At 41.3% G+C, this 22106-nt stretch overlaps 1 protein-coding gene and 1 pseudogene across 1 annotated transcript in view; one reads left to right on the top strand and one right to left on the bottom strand.

Moving 5' to 3' along the window:
• NLRP1 (NLR family pyrin domain containing 1) overlaps positions 1-22106 on the top strand; it is a 259485-nt gene that overhangs the window by 32243 nt on the left and 205136 nt on the right. The gene's annotated exons all lie outside the window — the stretch shown is intronic.
• On the bottom strand, positions 9858-21923 carry LOC100441875 (protein NipSnap homolog 1-like; annotated as a pseudogene).

Genomic DNA, 22106 nt, shown 5'->3' with positions numbered 1-22106 from the left:
TTTTCCAGTTGATTCTCTTCCATATTCTAGGTAAATAATCATATAGTTTTTTCTCTTTCTTTCTGGTATCTATGACTTTCACTTATTTTCTTTGTCTCTTTTCATAGGCTAGAGGATTGTTTTTAAACCTATCACCTAGAGAGCTTTGTAACATACCAGTGCCTGATCCCCACCCGTAGGAATTCTGACTCAGGTGCACTGGAATGGGATGCAGGCATATTGGTATTATTTTAGGACTCCCACATGATCCCAATAGACCAGCTGCTTTGAGGACCCCTGGACCAGGAGCTCAACCCCAGCAATGAGTAGGAGAGGCAATAGGCAGTATCTGCATCCTGTTCCATATGTGCTAAGAACCTCAAAAACATTCAGTGTGATGTTTCCTAGGCCTCACGTAAATACCCATTACCAAATGCAGCACATTTTCTACTCTATCTAGTTCGAAGAGACATTTTAAATAGGGAATGGAGTTTTCTTTTGTGCTTGTGTCTGACTTCTTGGCTGAAAGACACTTGATTTTAAGCTCTCTTTTATTTTTATAAAAGCATTTATGGTTATAGATTTTCCTCCGAATACCATTTTATCTATAACACAGAGTTTGCTCCCTAATGTTTTTTTAAATCAATATATAAAGAGATTTTAATTTTAATACATTTTGATTTCTTCTTTAACCCAAGAGTGCTTAGAAACACACATGTGATTTTCTAAACCTTTCAAGTAATAAGGTTTTTCAGTTATCTTTTTGTTATGAATATCTAATTCTATTGCATTTTGCATATGAAAATGGCCTGTTTGAATTCGCCATATGAAAGTGGCTTGTTTCTGCCTTTTAGAACTTACTGTCGTTTCCTTTGTGGCCCAACTTGAGCTGATTTTTAATCTAAAACATAATTACAAGTAATGTAGTTGAAAGCTATATTCTCTCTTAGGCACAAAACTACAAAATCAAACATTTTTATTCAAATTATCTTTTGTCTTAATTATTTTCATCTATTTAATGTGCCAATTTATGAGTGAAGAATAAGGCTTTGTCTATTTTTCCTTTCATTTATGTTTTAACTTTATGTGTGTTTGCAGCTTTGTGCATTTCTCCTTGTATTTCTATCTGGTTTTGCTTTAATATTTCCATATCTATGCTGTTGGCATGCAATGGTTCACAACTGTGATCATTACTTGATGGGTTATTCCTTTTTACCTATAAACAGTGTTTCAGTTTGCCCTTTATAATGCTTTTCACCCTAAATTCCATTCTGCTTGGTGTTAATATTGCTATTCTAGATTAATTTGTTAATATTTATTTATATTTTTCACCTCTTTGTTTTCTTTTTTTTTTTTTAAGACAAAAAAAAGAAAACTATTTTCTTTGTTGCCCAGGCTGGAGTGCAATTGTGCGATCTCCACCCACTGCAACCTCAGCCTCCTGGGCTCAAGAAATTCTCATGCCTCAGCCTCCCGAGTAGCTGGGATTATAGGCGCACACCACCATACACGGCTAATTTTTTGTATTTTTAGTAGAGATAGGGTTTCACCATGTTGGCCAGGCTGGTCTCAAACTCCTGACCTCGTGATCTGCTTGCCTCAGCCTCCCAAAGTGCTGAGATTAAAGGCATGAGCCACCTTGCTCAGCCTCACCCCTTTATTTTCAACATTCCTCTGTCATTTTGTTTTAAGAGTTTCTGGTGCAAATCACATATATCCAGATATTGGGTTTTTTACTCAACTTAGAGTCTCTATCTTTTAATAAGTAAATTTAACACATTATTATTGTTACTTGGACTTACACCCGCCAAGTGATTTTGTGTTTTTCATACTTTCTTACTGTTCTTGTTTTTCCCTTTCTGGCTTTGTTTGATTTGCTCAAACTTGCTTTCATTTTTCTTCTAAGTTTCAAATTTATATATTGTATTCATTCTCCCAATGTTTAGTCTTAGCTTTTTAACACTTCTACTTAGACTTGTATTTTTTTTTTTAATTTCTTCTTTTTACAGCTCACTGGAGCCTCAAACTCCTGGGCTCAAGCAATCCTCCTACCTCAGCCTCCAGAATAGCTGAGACTACAGGAGTGTGCCACCATGCCGATTACTTTTTTAATTTTTTGTGGAGATGAGGGTCTCACTATGTTTGCCCAGGCCAATGTTATGTTTTGCTAACAGTATCCAAACTCAAGTCAGTATCTATAATCTTTGCCCAAATAAGACCAAAACCAACTCCCATTTATTTCCCTCGGCCTTCTTGTGTCACATTCATCACCACCACCTCCTTAGAATTTTTTTTTTTTTTTCTGAGACAGAGTCTTGCTCTGTCAGCCAGGCTGGAGTGCAGCGGCGTGATCTTGGCTCACTGCAACCTCCATATCCCAGTCTCAAGCAATTGTCCTACCTCAGCCTCCTGGGTAGCTGGGATTACAGGCATGTGCCACCATGTCCGGCTAATTTTTGTATTTTTAGTAGAGACGGGGTTTCACCATGTTGGCTGGGCCTGTCTCAAACTCCTGACCTCAGGTAATCCACCCGCCTCAGCCTCCCAAAATGCTAGGATTACAGGTGTGAGCCACCATGCCCGGCCCCACCTCCTTAGATTAAGCAATGTATTTAACTGGGTGGTGTCTGTGCTCATCTTTCCTTCTCACAGTTCAATGACTTTTGCTTGGATTCTTCCTGCAAGTTCTGGGAGTTGACTGAGGAATCCTGATTTTTAAAAACCCAGAGGACTTGTGAGCATCCGAAAATTTCCCTGGGAAAAGACGTAATTAATAAATTATACCTATTGTTACTTAAACATTGCAAGGTTCTGAAAATTCCATCAAGAAAAAAAAGCAAGAAGCCAAAAAGCAAAAAAGAAGAGGAAAATAAAAGCAAGAAGAGAAGGAAACATGATATCTATAAAATTCTTATAAGGAATCTCTGCCTGGGCCCAGAGAGTATGCTTGTTGGCTGTTCAGTGACTCTGTTAGTTAACACACAGAACTTGCCCCTCCACGCTCAGGTTAGAAAAGGAACAACTGTGATAAGATCATCACTTCCATCGTGTCTCCCCCAGGAAGCATAAAAGGAGGATGAGAACTACTCCCCATTAAGAACCCACGCTGAGTCTTGCCCAGCAAACTTGGCTATGAGCTGTCTTCATCTTGGGACCCTCTCGGATATTTGTTTGGGAACAAAAGAAATCTCACCATCAAAGGTGATAAACAATGTGGTGATAGCTGATTATTACTTAATATTAGAGAAACGATCATTTTTCCTGCAAATGGTGCTGGAGCAATTGGATATTCATATGCAAAAATACCAAACTTCAATTCATACCCTGCACCGTGTATGCAAATTTACTCAAAATGGATCATAGACATAAATGTGAAACCTGAAACTATTAAACTTACAGAGGAAATAGGAGAAAATCTTTGAGTTAGGCAAAGATCTCTTAGCTACAACCCAAAAGTACAACCTATACAAGAAAAAAATGTTAAATTGGATTTAATGAAACCTAAAAATGTCTACTCTTTGAAAGACACTGAAAAAGCATGTAAAGACAAGCGACAGACTGAAAGAAAATATATGTAAATCATGTGTCCAGTGAAGGATGTTTATCAAGAATATGTAATGAACTCTCATTAAGAAGAAAAAAAAAGAAACCTAAATAAAAGAAAAAGAAAAAGAAACTTCAATAAAAAGAAAATCAACAACTCAAGTGATTGATTTCTATGTCTTGGTTTTCCAAAACTTTCATCTATTTTTGTTGTTTAAGAATTAAAACAAGCTTATCCCAGAGATGGAAGTCACCCTCAGTTTTGACAATCCTAAAACCTGGATGACATACTCCGGTAAATCTTTCAGTGATACAGTTCCTTGTATATTTTTAAATATTTTTTCACCTTTACTCTTGAATAGAAGGATACTAGGTTCTTAAATATAGAATCTAAGTTCAAATGATTTATTCATTCTTAGCTTTGAAGAAACTGCTTCTCTGCCTTGCAACCCTTGCTGCTAATGAAAAGATAGACATCTTCTCAGTCCGATTCTCTTTTCTTTCTTTTTTTTTTTTCTTTTTTTTTTTTGAGACCAAGTCTCACTCTGTCGCCCAGGCTGGAGTGCAAATCTCGGCTCACTGCAACCTCCGCCCCCCTGATTCAAGCAATTCTCCTGCCTCAGCCTCCCAAGAAGCTGGGATTACAGGCATGTACGACCACACCTGGTTAATTTTTGTATTTTTAGTAGAGACGGGGTTTCACCATGTTGGCCAGGCTGGTCTCAAACTTCTGACCTCAAGTGATCCACCCACCTCAGCCTCCCAAAGTGCTGGGATTACAGGTATGAGCCACCGCACCCGACTGATTCTCTTTTCTTTATAGAGAATTGTTGGTTGTTTTTTACTCTTTGGAAGCCTTTAGGATTTTTCTTGATCCTTGGTATTGTGAAATTTCACTACAATGTGTCCAATGGTCTTCTTGCATTCATCCCATTTTAGCACTGAGTGGACCTTTTCAGTCTGAGGACTCATATTTTTCTTGTATTCTGGGAATTTTTTTTACTTCTATCCTTATTTTGAATTTGTCCACTCTTCATTCTCTCTATTTGGGGTGGGGTGGGGTGGGTAGTTACTACTACTGGCTTCCCCAATAGCCATTCTCTCCTTTCTTCTTAGAAACAGAATACTGATTTTAGCAGGACACATTGCCATGAAGAATGTCTACTGCGAAGCTAACTGTAGCCATGTGTTTAAATTCTAGACAATGAGATCTAAGCAAAAGTGTTTTGTAGAATTCTGGGAAGCCTGCTTAAAGGGATTTGAGTTAACTGGGGAGGTCTGGCTTTTCTCTTTTTCCCTGCCTGCAACGCAAATGCAGTGGCTGGAGCTCCCGCAGCCATTTTTAGCCATTAGGTGAGCTTCAAGAGCCCATGTGCTGGGCTGGCAAAGCAAGAAGACAGGAATCAGGGTCCTCGATGATACTTATGAGCCATACACCAGCTCTCCTTTCCTCTGTACTTTTCTTTGGTCGATAAGTAATCTGTATCTTGTTAAGCCACCATGTTTTGCATCCTACTATTCCTAAGTAATACTAATAATCCTTTAGAATCCTTCTGACGTTTTTATTATAGGAATGTCAGAAATTCTAAATTTATGCTACGTGCATCAGTCTTTTTTTCCTATGCTTCTCTTGGTTGGTTCAGTGTTGCATTCTTAAAGTTCTCAGTTCAGTCTTCTAGGTTACTAATTTACACTTCAGCTGAGGCCAATCTGCTCAACTTTCTATTTTTTTCAGTTTCAATCGTGATTTTTTTTATTTCCAAGATATCAAGTTGATTCTTTTTTTAATTACGATAAAACACACATAACACAAAATTACCACCTTAATTATTTTAAGAGTACAGTACAGTAGCATTGAGTATGTTCACATGGTTACAACCATCATCACCATCCATCTCCAGAACTTTTTCATCCTTTCAAACTGAAACTATTTTCATTGAACACCAACTCTCCATTTTCCCCTCCCCCTAGGCTCTAGAAATCACCTTTCAAATTTCTGTCTATCAATTTGACCACTCTAGGTCACTTACATAAATAGAATCATAGAGTATGTGTCCTTTTGTGACTGACGTATTTCACATAGCATAACGTCTTCTTCAAGTTCCTCCATGTGATAAGATTTTCTTCCTTTTTAAGGCTGAACATTCTTCGGTAACATTCTCCTGGATGAATATGGCATTTTGGTTTATCCACTCATCCATCAATGGACACTTGGGCTGCTTCTGCCTTTTTACTATTGAGGATAATGCTGATATGAACGTGGGGGTAGCAGACTGATTCTTTGGCCAATCTCTTCTCATCTCGTTCTTTTTTTTTTTTCTTTTACTTTAAGTTCTGGGATACCTGTGCAGAATGTGCAGGTTTGTTACACAGGTATACGTGTGCTATGGTGGTTTGCCGCAACTATCAACCCGTCACCTAGGTTTTAAGCCCTGCACGCATTAGGTATTTGACCTAATGCTCTCCCTCCCCTTGCCCCCTGCCCACCAACAGGCCCTGGTGTGTGATATTTCCCTCCCTGTGTCCAATATGTCTCGTTGCTCAACTCCCACTTATGAGTGAGAACATGCAGTGTTTGGTTTTCTGTTCCTCTGTTAATTTGCTGAGAATGATGGCTTCCAGCTTTATCCATGTCCCTGCAAAGAACATGAACTCATTCTTTTTATGGCTGCATAGTATTCCCTTCTCATCTCTTTCTAGGGATAATAACTAAATGTACCCAAGGCCCTGCTCCACTTGCGTTTTTAATTTTGTTCTCAGATGTAAGTTCATGTGTTGACTTTGATGTCCCTTTCATGTTGCTAGCTTCCCTCAAGTGTTGTTGGCTTCTGGGTGTATGCTCATCGTTGTTTATAAGCTCATCTTTGTTTGTAAATGTCTCTGTGCACCAGGCTGGAGAAGTTACACTGATGTACACTAGCCTGAATATAGGAAGGGGTTGAATGTGCTACCCAGGCAGATACCTCAGCCTCTCTCTTGATTATGGCAGAGATGTGAGACAAGTAGGAGAGAGAGGCATTAACTAACCTTCTGGGCACATGGGCTGTCTGGTTTTGCTGGGAGTTGTCAGCCACCCCAGATCCTAGCCTGCCTCTCTGACCCAAAAAAACCACACCTACTGCTCCCTTTGCTCCCTTTTTTCTTTTCTTTTTTTTTTTTTTTTTTTTTTTTGAGACAGAGCCTTGCTCTGTCACCCAGGCTGGAGTGCAATGGTGCGATTTCGGATCACTACAACCTCCACCTCCCAGGTTCAAGTGATTCACCTGCTTCAGCCTCCTGAGTAGCTGGGACTGCAGGTGCCTGCCACCACGCCTGGCTAACTTTTTTGGATTTCTAGTAGAGACAGGGTTTCACCGTGTTAGCCAGGGTGGTCTCAATCTCCTGACCTCTTGATCTGCCCACCTCAGCCTCCCAAAGTGCTAGGATTATGGGCATGAGCCACCGTGCCCGACCTTGCTACTTCTTAAAACAAGACATTTCGTCATTTGCTACCTGATAAAGGGGCAGCATCTCCCATCTATGGCTCTGTCAGGAGCATCAGGGTCCCATCTCATCCTGGAATCACAATCTCCAGGCCTGCCATGCCCTTGCCCCCTTGCCCGTCTTTTCATCCTCCCTCTCCTACAGATGATTTTTGACTGCAGTTTCCTTGCTTCATCTAAGGAGCTTCTCATAATTACTGTCCATCAACTGCCTCTCTCCTTCCTTCCCAGCATGGTAATGAGAACTTGTTACAATAATTATTTTTGTCACTTCTCAGAAGTTAGGGCAGGAGGGGGAGGCTGCTGCATATACATTATCTGCTCTCTTGAACTGGTTGTTTAGTTGTTTTTAAAGTTTCTTATTCTCAAATCACCAGCGCAAATCCAACAGAGTCTGTTATTTTGGGGAGGATCATAAAACACAGAACAGATAGTGCTGTGGCATTCATGCATCTGTCTCTGTGAAACAGGCAGGAATTCTTTGGTGGCCAAATATTTTGACAAAAGCTTTGCAATTTCCTTCTTGTGCTCTCCCTAAGGAATGATTTTTCTTAAGCCCAGAGATTCTGTGGATAGTGGTTGGCCTAAAAATGCAAATATTTCTTTGAGTAATGTGGGGTTAACCTGACCCATCCATTTTATACCTATACAGCTAGAAGGAAAATTTTTCTTCTCTCATAATTACCAGTAGGCTTAGGAAACTCACCTTTGTGGGGACGATTCCTAGATAATCTTACCTGGGTTAGAAGCTGAGACTCTAGAGGTGGAGGCAGAAGATAAATAATGTAGGGGAGGTAAACTTTTCCTCTATCTTTTTAGGTTCAGTGATTGGAGTTCTGTAAGTTAAACTGACAAAAGACACATTCGCAAGAGAAGAGAAGAGTTTATTTATGCAAGCCTGAGTGTTCAGTGATGAGTAACTCAAAGTCGTGATTAGAATTTGGGGCTTAAATACCTAACTTAGTAGGGGAAAGGGAGGAGGGAGAAAAGGCTCCTATGCGAAGTACAAATGGGCTTCTTTAGAAAATACATTATTTTCAGGATAACAGAACATTTTTTAAAATGTGTGGTGATGTTTTTCCATACAAATAAAGGTGGTCTTTCCATCTTCTTCAGAGCCATGAAACTCCCCCAGAGAAGCGATCTATGGTAGCTTCATTTACCAGAAGTTGCTGCTTTTAGTCAGATAAGGGAAGCTCTGAGGAGGCTTTTGTCTGCATCTGTTGAACCTCAAATGTCTTCAGTTTAAAATAATCTTTATTCCAACTCTGGGGTTCTGAGTGGGTCCATACAGTAAGCTCATATGAGCTTCAGATGCTGGGAAGAGGGCTGTTGAGCCTGAAAAAGAGAGGAAAAGAGAGAGGAAGGAGAGAGGAACAGTGACATGGATGAAGATTCTGGGGAGCCTGGCGAGACCCCTCAAATCTTGAGCAAGTCCCCCACACCTGTGAATCATCTGTTGGGAGCACCCTTAGTGACACCACTGCAGACTGGGTTTTTTATCCAAGACGGCAGGAGGCTGCAGCCTCCAATGCTGACAAGAACAGACTGAAGAATTAGGCCATCAGGAATTGTCCAGAATCATGAGGAAGACCCTGAGCTTTCACAGGCTGTAACTTGGGAGGGTTGAACCAAGCTTAGCTAAATTTCCAGGAGGCACAGAAGCCCCATTTGAGGAGGGTAACATGTAAATGTCAAGCAGACTCCCTCAGGGGTGTGAGCTTTGAGCTGAGGGCCCAGTAGACGGGACTCCAAGTCCCTTCTTTTCTGTGTCCCAGTCTCCCTGGGAACCTACTCCTCCAGGAGCAACAGCCCTTACTCCAAATACCTTTAAAATGTCCTGGAAACGTTGTGTTGTTTTTTTTTTTTTTTTTTTAATCATCTAAATGATACGCCCCAGACGTCTTCTATTCCAACTATTTCGTTTTTTTTTTTTTTTTTTTTTTTTTTTGAGACCGAGTCTCGCTGTGTTGCCCAAGCTGGAGTCCAGTGCCGTGATCTGGGCTCACAGCAAGATCTCGGCTCACCACAACCTCCGCCTCCCGGGTTCAAGCAATTCTCCTGGCTCAGCCTCCTGAGTAGCTGGGACTACAGGCACACGCCACCATGCCAGGCTAATTTTTGTATTTTTAGTAAAGCCGGGCTTTCACTATGTTGGCCAGGCTGGTCTTGAACTTCTGACCTCATGATCTGCCCACCTGAGCCTCCCAAAGTGCTGGGATTACAGGCGTGAGCCACCACGCCCAGCCTGTCACCTCTGTTCTATCTTCCAATTCTGTATTCCAAATTCCAAATTCTGCAGTTCAAACCCAAGTTCTGAATTCTAAGTTGTACCTTCTGAGTTCTGTTACATGTCTGTCTCCTGCCCCTAAATCCTTCCTGGTTCCCATCGTTTTTCCCTGTCTTTTTGGATGGAATGTCTCTGGACATCATCCTGACCTTGCTGATTTGAGGGTTTTTTTTTTTTTTAGCAGTTCCAGGATTTTCCCCATCGGGAGGGACTTGGCTTAGACTGAACAGCAAGTGGGTGGCAGTGGCCCAGTGGAGATCAGGAAATTCCTGAGGACCTGGCCTGGCCTGGCCTGACCTCCTTCCCTCCCATCCCACCTCTAACCACTGGACATACTTCCTTTTGTGCAATTAAGCTAAACCGAGGATTTCTGTGGTGATAGCTGGGGACTGAGAAATCTTAGGAAAAGATGTAAGCAGACCTAGAAGATTGTTATGCTTCATTCAGAGAAATTAGGAACTACTTCCAGCAGGGGGAAGGAGGGAGGAGGGGAAGGCAGGAAGGAGCTGAGCTGAGCTGTAAGTCCTCAGAAATTGTCATCCTTCAGTTCCCTGTTGTCTGAGCTAAGCATGGACCCTCAGAGTCCTCCCAGAGCCAAGAGAAAACCATGACAGCAAGACTGGGGTGCTCCTGTGTCCAGGGTTGCCCTGAGGGAGAAAGGGAAGAAGGTAGAAGTGTTGGGAGCATGACTGGAGAGGTGAGGTCTTCAAAAGGACCCAGATCCAAGACTCCACCTGTTGCACCAGGAGAACTGTATAATAGACATTTCATCCCAAGCCCTCTTCCTGCAGGCAGCACTTCGGGTCTGCTCCCAAGACTGTGGGTCTTTATAGGACCAGAGATGATGCACAAGGTGGAGCTCTCCTATTTGGGAGAAGCCACCATCGCCTCCTGGTTCTCCTGCTGGGACTTGCTGCTGGTACCTGCTGGCAGGACCCCAATTGTTCCCCTACTCCATCATGGTTCCTAGCTTAAGCTGGCATGTCCTCAGCTCATAAGATGTTGGGGTCTACTCTGGGCTATGGCTCATTCCAGAAGCTGAACTCAAGGAGCAATTGGTGTCTCCTGGCAACAGCATCCAGCTACACTCCTTCCGGACCTCCAGGTACTCCTTGTCATGCAGTCCATGAGGGCTGGGTAGCCACCTGAGAACCTCCACAGGTGCAGTGCCTGGTCCTGCTCCCTACAGCATGTGTTCCAGTTGCCCACGAGGGAGCAGGGTGGTCCTCATCCTGGTGCAGTATGGGCAGTGCTGCCTCCATCAGTGCCTACTATAGGCATCCGGGCACTCAGGCTTCTCACTGTGAAACTGGATCTTGTAGAGGTTGCTGGTCTCCTTCTTGGACAGCAGGGCAGAGTGGGCATCCTTCCAGGGATCCACTTTGTGAACAAAGAGGGAGCAGAACCAGTAGCCTTCATTGTCCTTGGGATAGAAATGCAGCACAGCCACAGCTGCCACATCCCCAGCACAGGCCTGGGCCTTCCAGTAGCCACTATGACACTGCAGAGATGCTGCACAGCCACGAAGCTGTGTTGGATCAGGGAAGGTTGCAGGAAGACCTCATGCTGTGTTTGAAAAGAATGTATATTCTGCTCTAACTGAGTGGAGTTGCACTAGGTTGGTGCAAAAGTAATTGCGGTTTTGGCCCATGAATTTTAAATCATTATAACTAGGTTCAAACACATTTTTTTTACTTTTAATTTTTTATTTCAATAGGTTTTGGGGGGGAACTGATGGTGTTTGGTTACATTAATAAGTTATTTAGTGGTGATTCCTGAGATTTTGGCGCACCCATCACCCAAGCAGTGTACACTGTACCCAATGTGCAGTTTTTTATCCCTCACCACCCCCCACCCTTTCCCCTGAGTCCCCAAAGTCCAATGTATCATTCTTATGCCTTTGTGTCCTCATAGCTTAGCTCCCACATATAAGTGAGAACATACAATGTTTGGTTTTCCATTCCTGAGTTACTTCGCTTAAAATAATAGTCTCCAATTCCATCCAGGGTGCTGTGAATGCCATTAATTCATTCCTTTTTATGGCTAAGTAGTATTCCATTGTATATATATACCACAGTTTCTTTATCCACTTGTTGACTGATGGGCATTTGAGTTGGTTCCACATTTTTGCAATTGTGAATTTTGCTGCTATGAACATGTGTGTATAAGTTTCTTTTCGGTATAATGACTTCTTTCCCTCTGGGTAGATACCCAGTAGTGGGATGGCTGGATCAAATGGTGGATCTACTTTTAGTTCTTTAAGGAATCTCCAAACAGTTTTTCATAGTGGTTGTACTAGTTTACATTCCCACCAACAGTGTAAAAGTGTTCGCTTTTCACTGCATCCATGCCAACATCCATTACTTTGATTTCTTTTTATTACGGTCATTCTTGCAGGGGTAAGGTGATACCACATTGTGGTTTTGACTTGCATTTCCATTATAATTAGTGATGTTGAGCATTTTTCCATATGTTTGTTGGCCATTTGTATATCTTCTTTTGAGAATTGTCTATTCATGTCCTTAGCCCACTTTTTGATGCAATTGTTTGTTCTTCTTCTTGCTGATTTGTTTTATTTCAGTTCGTTGTAGATTCTGAATATTAGTCCTTTGCCTGATGTATAGATTGTGGAGATTTTCTCCCACTCTGTGGGTTGTCTGTTAACTCTGCTGATTATTCCTTTTGCTGTGCAGAAGCTTTTTAATTTAATTAAGCCCCATCTATTTATCTTTCTTTTTGTTGCATTTGCTTTTGGGTTATTGGTCATGAAGTCTTTGCCTAAGCCAATGTCTAGAAGAGTTTTTCTGATGTTATCTTCTAAAATCTTTATGGTTTCAGCTCTTAGATTTAAGCCCTTAATCCATCTTGAGTTGTTTTTTGTATAAGATGAGAGATGAGGATCCAGTTTCATTCTTCTACATGTGGCTTGCCAATTATCCCAGCACCATTTGTTGCATAAGGTGTCTTCCCCACTTTATGTTTTTGTTTGCTTTATTAAAGATCATTTGGCTTTTTTTCTGGGTTCTGTATTCTGTTCCATTAGTCTATGTGCCTATTTTTATACCAGTACCATGCTGTTTTGGTGACTATGGCCTTATAGTATAGTTTGAAGATGGGTAATGCGACGCCTCCAGGTTTGTTCTTTTTTCTTAGTCTTGCTTTGGTTATGTGGGCTCTTTTTTGGTGCCATATGAATATTAGGATTTTTTTTCTAATTCTGTGAAGAATGATGGTGGTATTTTGATGGGAATTGCAGGGAATTTGTAGATTGCTTTTGGCAGTATGGTCGTTTTCACAATATTGATTCTACCCATCCATGAGCATGGGATGTGTTTCCATTTGTTTGTGTCGTCTATGATTTCTTTCAGTTTTGTGGTTTGTCTTGCAGAAGTCTTTCATGTCCTTGATTAAGTATATTCCTAAGTATTTTTTTTTTTGTAACTGTTGTGAAAGGGGTTGAGTTCTTGATTTGATTCTCAGCTTGGTCACAGTTGGAATATAGCAGAGTTACTGATTTGTGTACATTAATTTTGTAACCTGAAACTTTGCTGGATTCATTTACTAGTTCTAGGAGCTTTTTGATGAGTCTTTAGAGTTTTTCTAGGTATACGATCATATAATCAGCAAACAGCAACAGTTTGACTTCCTCTTTATCAATTTGGATGTCTTTTATTTTTCTCTCCTCTCTGATTGCTCTGGCTAGGACTTCCATTACTATGTTGAATGGAAGTGGTAAAAGTGAACATCCTTGTCTTCTTCCAGTTCTCGGGGGAATGCTTTCAACTTTTCCTCATTTAGTATAATGTTGGCCGTGAGTTTGTCATAGATGGCTCTTATTACCTTAAGGTATGTCTCTTCTATGCTGATTTTGCTAAGGGTTTCAGTCATAAAGTGGTGCTGGATTTTGTCAAATGTTTTTTCTGCATCTATTGAGATGATCATGTGATTTTTTTGTTTTTAATTCTGTTTATGTGGTGTATCACATTTATTGATTATTGACTTGTGGATGTTGTATCAGTCAGAGTTCTGCAGAGGAGCAAAACTAGTAGAATAGATGTATATGTAAAGGGGAGTTTATTAAGGAGTATTGGCTCACATAATCACAAGGTGAGGTCCCACAATAGGCCGTCTGCAAGGTGAGGAGCAAAGAAGCCAGTTCGAGTCCCAAAACCTCAAAAGTAGGGAAACTGACAGTGCAGCCTTCAGTCTGTGGTTGAAGGTCCAAGAGTCCCAAAGCTGAAGAACCTAGAGTCTGATATTAGTGGGCAGGAAGCGTCCAGCACGGGAGAAAGATGTAGGCCAGAAGACTCAGCCAGTCTAGTCCTTCCACATTCCTCTGCCTGCTTTTATCCTTGCTGCACTGGCATCTGATTAGATGATGCTCACCCAAATTGAGGGTAAGTCTGCCTCTCCCAGTCCACTGACTCAAATGTTAATCTCTTTCGGCAACACCGTCACAGGCACACCTAGGAACAATACTTTGCTTCCTTCAATCCAATCAATTTGACACTCAATATTAACCATCGCCGATGTTAAACCATCCCTGCATCCCTGGTATGAAACCCACATGAAACACATCTTTATTAGTCAAAATAGGAACCATCACAAACAACACATTTTTGTCAATGAGAAATAAGTTTGTTTATTCCTGTAGCGTAAAAAATCCTTGCTTCCGGATTGAAACGAACTCGCGGAAAGCATTTTCTGCATCCTGCTGGTTGTGGAAGCCTTTTCCCTGCAAAAAGTTGTTGAGATGCTTGAAAAAGTAGTAATCAATTGGCAAGAGGCCAGGTGAATATGGCAGGTGAGGCAAAACTCTGTAGCCCAATTCGTTCAACTTTTGAAGCGTTGTTTGTGTAACAAGTGATCGGATATTGTCATCGAGAAGAATTGGGCCCTTTCTGTTGGCCAATGTTGGCTGTAGGTATTGTGGTTTTCCGTGCATCTCACCGATTTGCTGAGCGTTCTTCTCAGATGTAATGGTTTTGCTGGGATTCAGAAAGCTGTTGTGGATCAGACTGGCAGCAGACCACCAAACAGTGACCATGACTTTTTTTGGTGCAAGTTTGGCTTTTGGAAGCGCTTTGGAGCTTCTTCTCAGTCCAACCACTGAGCTGGTTATTGCCGGTTGTCGTACAAAATCCACTTTTAATCACACATCACAATCCGACTGAGAAATGGTTCGTTGTTATTGCGTAGAATAAGAGAAGATGACACTTGAAAATGATGATTTTTTTTTTTTAGTGTTTTATTTGTTTTTTATTTTTTTTTCTTTTTTTTCTTTTTTTCTTTTTTTTTTATTATTATTATTATTACTATTATACTTTAGGCTCTATGGTACATGTGTGCAACGTGCAGGTTAGTTACATATGTATACATGTGCCATGCTGGTGCGCTGCACCCACCAACTCGTCATCTAGCATTAGGTATCTCTCCCAATGCTATCCCTCCCCCCTCCCCCCACCCCACAACAGTCCACGAAGTGTGATGATTTTTTTTTAAATTTTTGCACAGCTCATGAGCTTATCGAGATTTTTCACCTTTCCAATTTGCTTCAAATGCCAAACGACCATAGAATGGTCAATGTTGAGTTCTTTGGCAACTTCTTGTGTAGTTGTAAGAGCATCAGCTTTGATGATTGCTCTCAATTGGTCGCTGTCAACTTCCGATGGCAAGCCACTACACTCATCTTCAAGGCTCTCGTCTCCTTTGCAAAACTTCTTGATCCACCACTGCACTGCACATTTGTTAGCAGTTCCTGGGCCAAATGTATTATTGATGTTGCGAGTTGTCTCCACGGCTCTAAGACCCATTTTGAACTCAAATAAGAAAATCACTTGAATTTGCTTTTTGTCTTTCCAAAGTCTAAAATAAACATAAAATAAACAGAATAAGCAGCAAGTAATAAGTCATTAGAAAAAAAAAACAAGAAATGCCCATTAAAGTGATGTATAACATAACCACATTTATTTAAAAATGTATTCCAATATCAAACAGCAAATTCCAACGATGCAAAAACTGCAATTACTTTTGCACTCACAAAAGTAATTCACTAAATGTGAATTTAGTGAAATTGGCTCATAGTGTTCAAAACTTCTATATCTTTATTGATTTTCTTAATTTTTCTATCAGTTATTGAGAAGTGAGAATTGAAATATCTAAGATTGTGGATTTGTCTATTTTTTCCTTGAAATTACTTCAGTTTTTGCTTCAAGTATTTTGAGACTCTTATTAGATTCATAAAATTTTAGGATTATTATGTTCTCTTGATGAATTGATCCTTAACTGATCCTTTTCCCATCACAAAATCATCTTCTTCACCTCTCATAATTTTCTTGGCTCTGAAATTTAAAACAGACACATAAGTTTTCATTTAATTAGTGTTACCATGGTATATATTTTTCCATCCATTCATTTTTAATCTACTTGTGTATTTTATTTTTAAGGTGTGTTTTTTGTGAACAGTGTGTAATTAGGCCGTGTTTTTTATTCAATCTGAAATGTTTTTAATTGGGGTGTTTAGACCAATTACATTTAATGTGATTATTATTTTGGCCAAGTTTAAATCTGTCATCTTACTATTTGTTTTCCATTTGTCCCATTTTTTTATTTTTTTCTCTTTTTCTGCCTTCATTTGGATTAAGCAATTATGTTTTATGATTTTATCTCCTTTGTTGGTTTATAAACCATCACTTTTTGTTTTGTTAATCATTTCATTAGGGTTTATTTTATATATATATATGTATATATATTCAACCTGTCATAGTCCACTTACAAGTGATATGATACCATTTTAAGTATGGTATAGGAAATTACAATAGTGTACTTCCATTTATCCCCACCCAACTTTTGTGTTCATGTTATCACACATTTTCCTTTTGTATATGTTACAAACCCTGCAGTACATTGTTATTATTTTTAATTACACAAACATTATCTTTAACGTTTAAATGATAAGAAAAAGTCATATATTTACATATGTAGTTACTATTTCTAGTGCTCTTTATTCTTTCGTGTAGCTACAGATTTTCACTCGATATCATTTTCCTTCTGTCCAGAAGACTTCTTCTAACACTTCTTAGCATATGGGTCTGTTGGCAATGAATTTTTTTTAGCCTTTGATTTTGAAAGACATGTCTATTAAGTGTAGAATTCTAGTAGATAGTGTTTATTTTTTGGTATTTTAACGATGTTTCTCTATTGTACCCTTGTTTGCATTGTTTCTGGCAATTCTACTGCCATCGTTATCTTTGTTCTCTGTATAGTAACATTTTTCTCTGTAGTTGCTTTTAAGATTCTCTCTTTATCACTGATTTTTAGCAATTTGATTATGATGTACCTTGGTGTGGTGTTCTTTATGCTTCTTGTTCTTGGGATTTATTGAGGTTCTCGGATGTGAGTTTATAGTCTTAATCAAATTTGGACATTTTGTGACCGTTATTCCTTAAAATATTTTTCTGCCCCACCCACTACTCTGCCTGTCTTTTTCCTTCTGGTGACTCCGATTACATGTATATAAAGCCACCTGAAATTGTCCCATAGTTCACTAATGCTATATTCATTTTTTTCTATTTTTTTCTTCTGTGTGTTCATTTTTGATAGTTTCTATTACTATTACTATGTCTTCAAGTTCAATAATTTTTTATTCTACAACGTCTAATCTGCCATTAATCCCATCCGATGTATTTTTCACTTCAACCATTATAGTTTTATCTCTAAAAGTTTGACTTTGGCCTTTTTAAGTATCTCCATGTCTCTACTTATTATCATATGGAATACAGTTAAAACAACAAGTTAAATATCTTAATCTGCCCATTCTAATATTTGCTGCTTTCTGGATGGATTGATTTCAATTGATTAATTTTTCTCTTTATTATAGATAATATATTTCTGATTTTTGGCATGCCTGATAACTTCTTATTGGATGCCAGATTTTATAGATTCGACCTTTTGGGGTGCTGGATATTTTTGTATTCCTACAAATATTCTTAAACTATGTTTTTGGAATGCAGTTAAGTTACTTGGAAACAGTTTAATTCTTTCTACTTTTGCTTTTAAAATTCATTAGGCAGGTTCAGTGCTCATTGTTTCCACTACTGAGGCAAGACCTATCTTAGTTCCATACTCCATGCCTTAAGAAACATGAGGTTTCAAATCCTGCTGGTAGAAACAGCTAGAGTGTGTTCTCAGTCGTGTGTGAGCCCTGAGCACTGTTACCTCTAACCCTTTTGAATGGACTTTCCCTGGCCCCAAGTAATTTTCTCACACGTAGGCTCTGATGAGTTCTGCACTGAGTTCATGAGTGGGGCCGTCTGAACCTCTCCAGAGTTCTCTATGTGCAGCTGTCTCCTCTCCAGTATTCTATCTGCCCTGCTCTCCCAGACTCAGTCCATCTCCTCAGTTCAAGAAATCTCCTGGGCTTAGCCTTGGTGCTATGAACGGAATGTTTGTGTTCCCCAAAATTCATATGTTTAAACCAATGTGATGATATTTGGGGATGGGGCCTTTGGGAGGTGTTTAGGCATTGAGAGTGGAGCCCCCATGTTGGGATTGGTGCCCACATAAGGAGAGATGTAAGAGGGCTTGCTTCCTCTCTGTGCTCTCTATCTATGTGAGGACACCATGAGAACTCAGCCACGTATAAACCAGGAAGAGGGCCCTCACCAGAACCCAACCATGCTGGCACCCTGGTCTCAGCCTTCCAGACTTCAAAACTATAAGAAATAAATTCCCATTGTTCAAGCCACCCAGTCTATAGTATTCTGTTATAGCAGATTGAACTAAGACATTGGATCCCCACTGCTTGTGCTGCATCCTAGAAACCCAAGTTTCTATCCATATGGATGGAAATAAAAATGGGGAAATGCCACAATTTATAGATATTTCAAAACATCATGTCATACACCACAAATACACACAAAAATGAGGTAGAAAATATATTGGGGCAAGACAAGAGGTAGAGATGGGGGGGTAAGGGATAAGCTCCAGGATATCGGGATATGATGCTAGAGAGATGGTCTGAGCCAAATTCAAAGGCCTATAAGGAGCTTGGATTCAATTCCAGAGGCAATGGGGAGCCATCAGAAGACTTTGAGCAGAATAGGTGTCATCTGGTCTGGTCTGGTTGCATTGGCTAATAGTTATTGAGTGTCTATTATGAACCAAATCCGTTTCCACATGCTTTATCCATATCATGTCATAAAATTCACACAAACCCTACCAGGAAGGTTCTGTTATCTTCCTTTCACTTACAGGGAGGAGGAGACACAGAAAGGTTAAGGGACTTGCCATGGGTGACAGCACATCACAGGTTCAGAACCCGTGCCCTCTGCAACCACCACTCCAGCTACAGTATGGAGCTGGGCAGAGCAACACTAAAGGCAGGTAACCATCTGGGAGGAGGCACAAGGCCTGAACCAAGGCAGTGGTGTGGGGGTGGAACAAGGGAACCATTGGAAGGAAAGACAGGATGCAGTCACCAAGTTGTTATTTATAAGCTTGAGAGAGGAAAGGGTTTGAAAAGAAAGGTTTTCAGAGGGTGCTGTTCACTGAAATGGGGACCATTAGGAAGGGCAGGTAGGAGAAGGTGATGATTTCATCTGGCTGTGCTGGGTTCACATTCCCAGGGTCATCTGGAAAGAGTTGTTCAGAAGGTGAACAGGTAAATGTCTGTAGCTCAGGGGAAGGGCTCGGGTAGAATTAGCATGTCACCTACGTCCAGATGTTAGTAATTGCCATAGGATAGATTAGGCCTCTTAAGAAGAGGTGGATGAGATGATTGGCTCTGGCTAAGGATCCAGCTGGGGACGGGAGCCAGAATTAGGGCTTGAGCCTCAGGATAAGTCATCCCTTCTTCCTGATACCTAATCTCAGAAGCTCCTAGGAACAACCTACAATATGCTCCGTGTAACAGTCCACCAATGCCCCAAGGCTGGGAATACACCACACCACAGAAGAAGCAGCAAAGTAAGATGAAAAGTGTCAGGGCCGGGCGCAGTGGCTCACACCTGTAATCCCAGCACTTTGGGAAGCCAAGGCAGGTGGATCACCTGAGGTCAGGAGTTCGAGACCAGCCTGGCCAACATGGTGAAGCCCCATCTCTGCTAAAAATACAAAAATTAGCCAGGCATGATGGCATATGCCTGTAACCCCAGCTACTTGGGAGGCTGAGGCAGGAGAATTGCTTGAACCAGGGAGGCAGAGGTTGCAGTGAGCCAAGACCACACCATTGCACTCCAGCCTGGGCAACAAGAGCAAAACTCCGTCTCAAAAAAAAAAAAAAAAGAAAGAAAGAAGAAGAAAGAAAAGAAAAGAAGAAAAGGAAAAGAATAGGAAAAGAAAAGAGTCAGACTTCAGAGTCAGACAGACCTGAGCATGAATCACAGCTCCATCATTTACCAGTTGTGTGACCGTGAACAGATCATTTAGCTTCCCTAAGTCTTCCTTTCCTTAACAACAACAAAAATGATGCAGCTAATAATGCCTACCCTGAAGAGTGTATGTGAGGATGAAATGAGAAAACGTATGGAAAGCACTACGTAGACACATAGTAGATATTCAGTAAGTGACCACGTAGCCATCTCTCCTGCAGTCCCAGCCGCTTTCTTCTTCAGAGCACATTTGATGTCATTCTGGCCTTGGCAGAGCTCCCCTCTAGACCTTCTCCAACTCCTTCATTTGTGCTGATGGGAAGCAGGAAGTCTACAAACCACTTGGCAAAGAAGTCATCCTTAGAGAATTTAGCATGTTTAGTGGGAAATGTTTTAATCAGAGAGTTGTGAGTTCCAAAACAGACTCCAACACTTGCTGGGTATGTGATCTCAAGCAAGTCATCCAACCTGTCTGAGCCTCAGTTTCCTGATCTGTAAATGGGGGTGATAACACCATCTCATAGGACTGGCCTAAGGATTGAATGAGATCCCAGATGCAAAACACCTGCCACAGAGTCTGGCATATAGCAGGTGCCCAATCAATGTTAGTTACTACAACTTTCAGCTTTCTGTTTTTTTTTTTTTTCCTCTGTCTCTCTCTCTGTCATCAGGCTGGAGTGCAGTGGTGTGATCTCAGCTCACTGCAGCCTCTGCCTCCCAAGTTCAAACAATTCTCCTGCTTCAGCCTCCCGAGTAGCTGGGACTACAGGCACGTGCCACCATGCCCAGCTAATTTTTGGTTTTTTAGTAGAAACAGGGTTTCACCCTGTCGGCCAGGATGGTCTCGATCTCTTGACCTCATGATCCATCTGCCTCGGCCTTCCAAAGTGCTGGGATTACAGGCGTGACCCACTGCGCCCGGCTACTTTCAGCTTTCTTTCTATTCTTCACTGAGACAAAGTCAGGAGTTACCTCCCCCTCCTCCTAAATCTGGAAGTCCAAATCACTATAAATCTCCTTCTAATGGATTGATCATAGTCTGCCTCCTGTGACCTTTATTTCTGAGAAAATCTTGCCTTCCTTCTAGACAGGGAGCTGCCTGGGAAGCAGAGACCCACCTCTGCCCTCCCCACAGTGCCAGGTTCAACATGAGGTACGTAGTAAATGTGCACTGAATCAAAGGATGAATGAATGACTAAATGGATGACATTGCAGTTACATCAGCAGCCATGAGCGAGAGAAAATTAATTTGCAGATGGAATTATTACATTGTGTACCCAATCTTGCAAAACAATGAGGCACCGCTTGTAGGAGTTTCAAACACTTTTTCAGAAATTTAATTGCCAGTTAATTTTCCTGCAAAACACAATAACCTGTATGTGCTGAAGGAAATAAGACACAGCTCTGAAAACCTCATTAGGCTGTGCCTGAAACTACAGTGGCTTTTTCCAAGTTAAGAACCTGAGAATGCAAGCTGCCATAATTGGCACTGTCTTTGTTCAGATGCAGGATGCCTTTACTCTGATTCCCCCACTCCTCATATCCCACTGAGAGGGCACGGCTCCCGCCTGTGACTGCAGAAGTGAGGGTGGCCTGAACTGAGCCATCCTCAATCTCTTTCTCACTGTGTTCTCTTATGATCAGAGCTTAGTCTGTAAAGCTCAGTCTGTGACCAGAATCTAGGCTGTCTCTGTGACCAGGAGGAAGGCTCAGTCCGTGACCATGATCAGAGCTCAGCCTGTGACCAAAATGAGGGCTCAGTCTGTGACCATGACTACAACATGGTCTGAGGCCAGGATCCAGGCTCAGCCTCCATGCATAGCCACAGCTACGGTCACACATGCACACAGCTTCAACTGAAATTAGAAGTGGGCCAACAGGACAGACAACGTAAACAGCAGAGGTTTCTGCTACACCACTCAACAAATTATTGAGTTGAATTCAATAAATGTTAGATGAATCCTCAGAGTTCCAAGATGTGGTAGGACATGGGTAGAAGGGGAAGAGTGGGAAGGAGATGTCATCAGCCCTGGTGAGAAAGGGCCCAGAACTCAGATGTGCCAGAGTTAAATCCTGCCCTGACCCATTTAAGCAACTCTTGGCCAGGAAGCTGGATGTCTCACCTTCAGCTTCACAGTAACCCACATAGAACTCAGAGAGCTCCAGACGGCCTGCCTGGAGATGTGTGCCCTCCGGCCAGATGCTGTCAGCTCCATTAGCTGTCACCTGCTTGGATATTACTGCTAAGTGGGTTAGCATTTGCCAGCCATTCTGCTGATTAATGGTATGTAAAGTGGCTGTCTCATGGTGGCTGGGTCACCGTGACTCAAGCTTGGGAAACGCTGTGGCACCAGCAGAGAGCTCATCTCGTGGGCAGAGGTGGGGCTCTGAGAGTGTTAAATCTCAGTTGCTACTGTTTGGGGCGTCCATGAACTCTTCGCA

Source organism: Pongo abelii, chromosome 19, assembly GCF_028885655.2.
Source record: "Pongo abelii isolate AG06213 chromosome 19, NHGRI_mPonAbe1-v2.0_pri, whole genome shotgun sequence".
NCBI classification, from domain to species: Eukaryota; Metazoa; Chordata; class Mammalia; order Primates; family Hominidae; genus Pongo; species Pongo abelii.
Note: the sequence above shows the minus strand (reverse complement) of the source record. Positions and strands in the feature narration are given on the sequence as shown.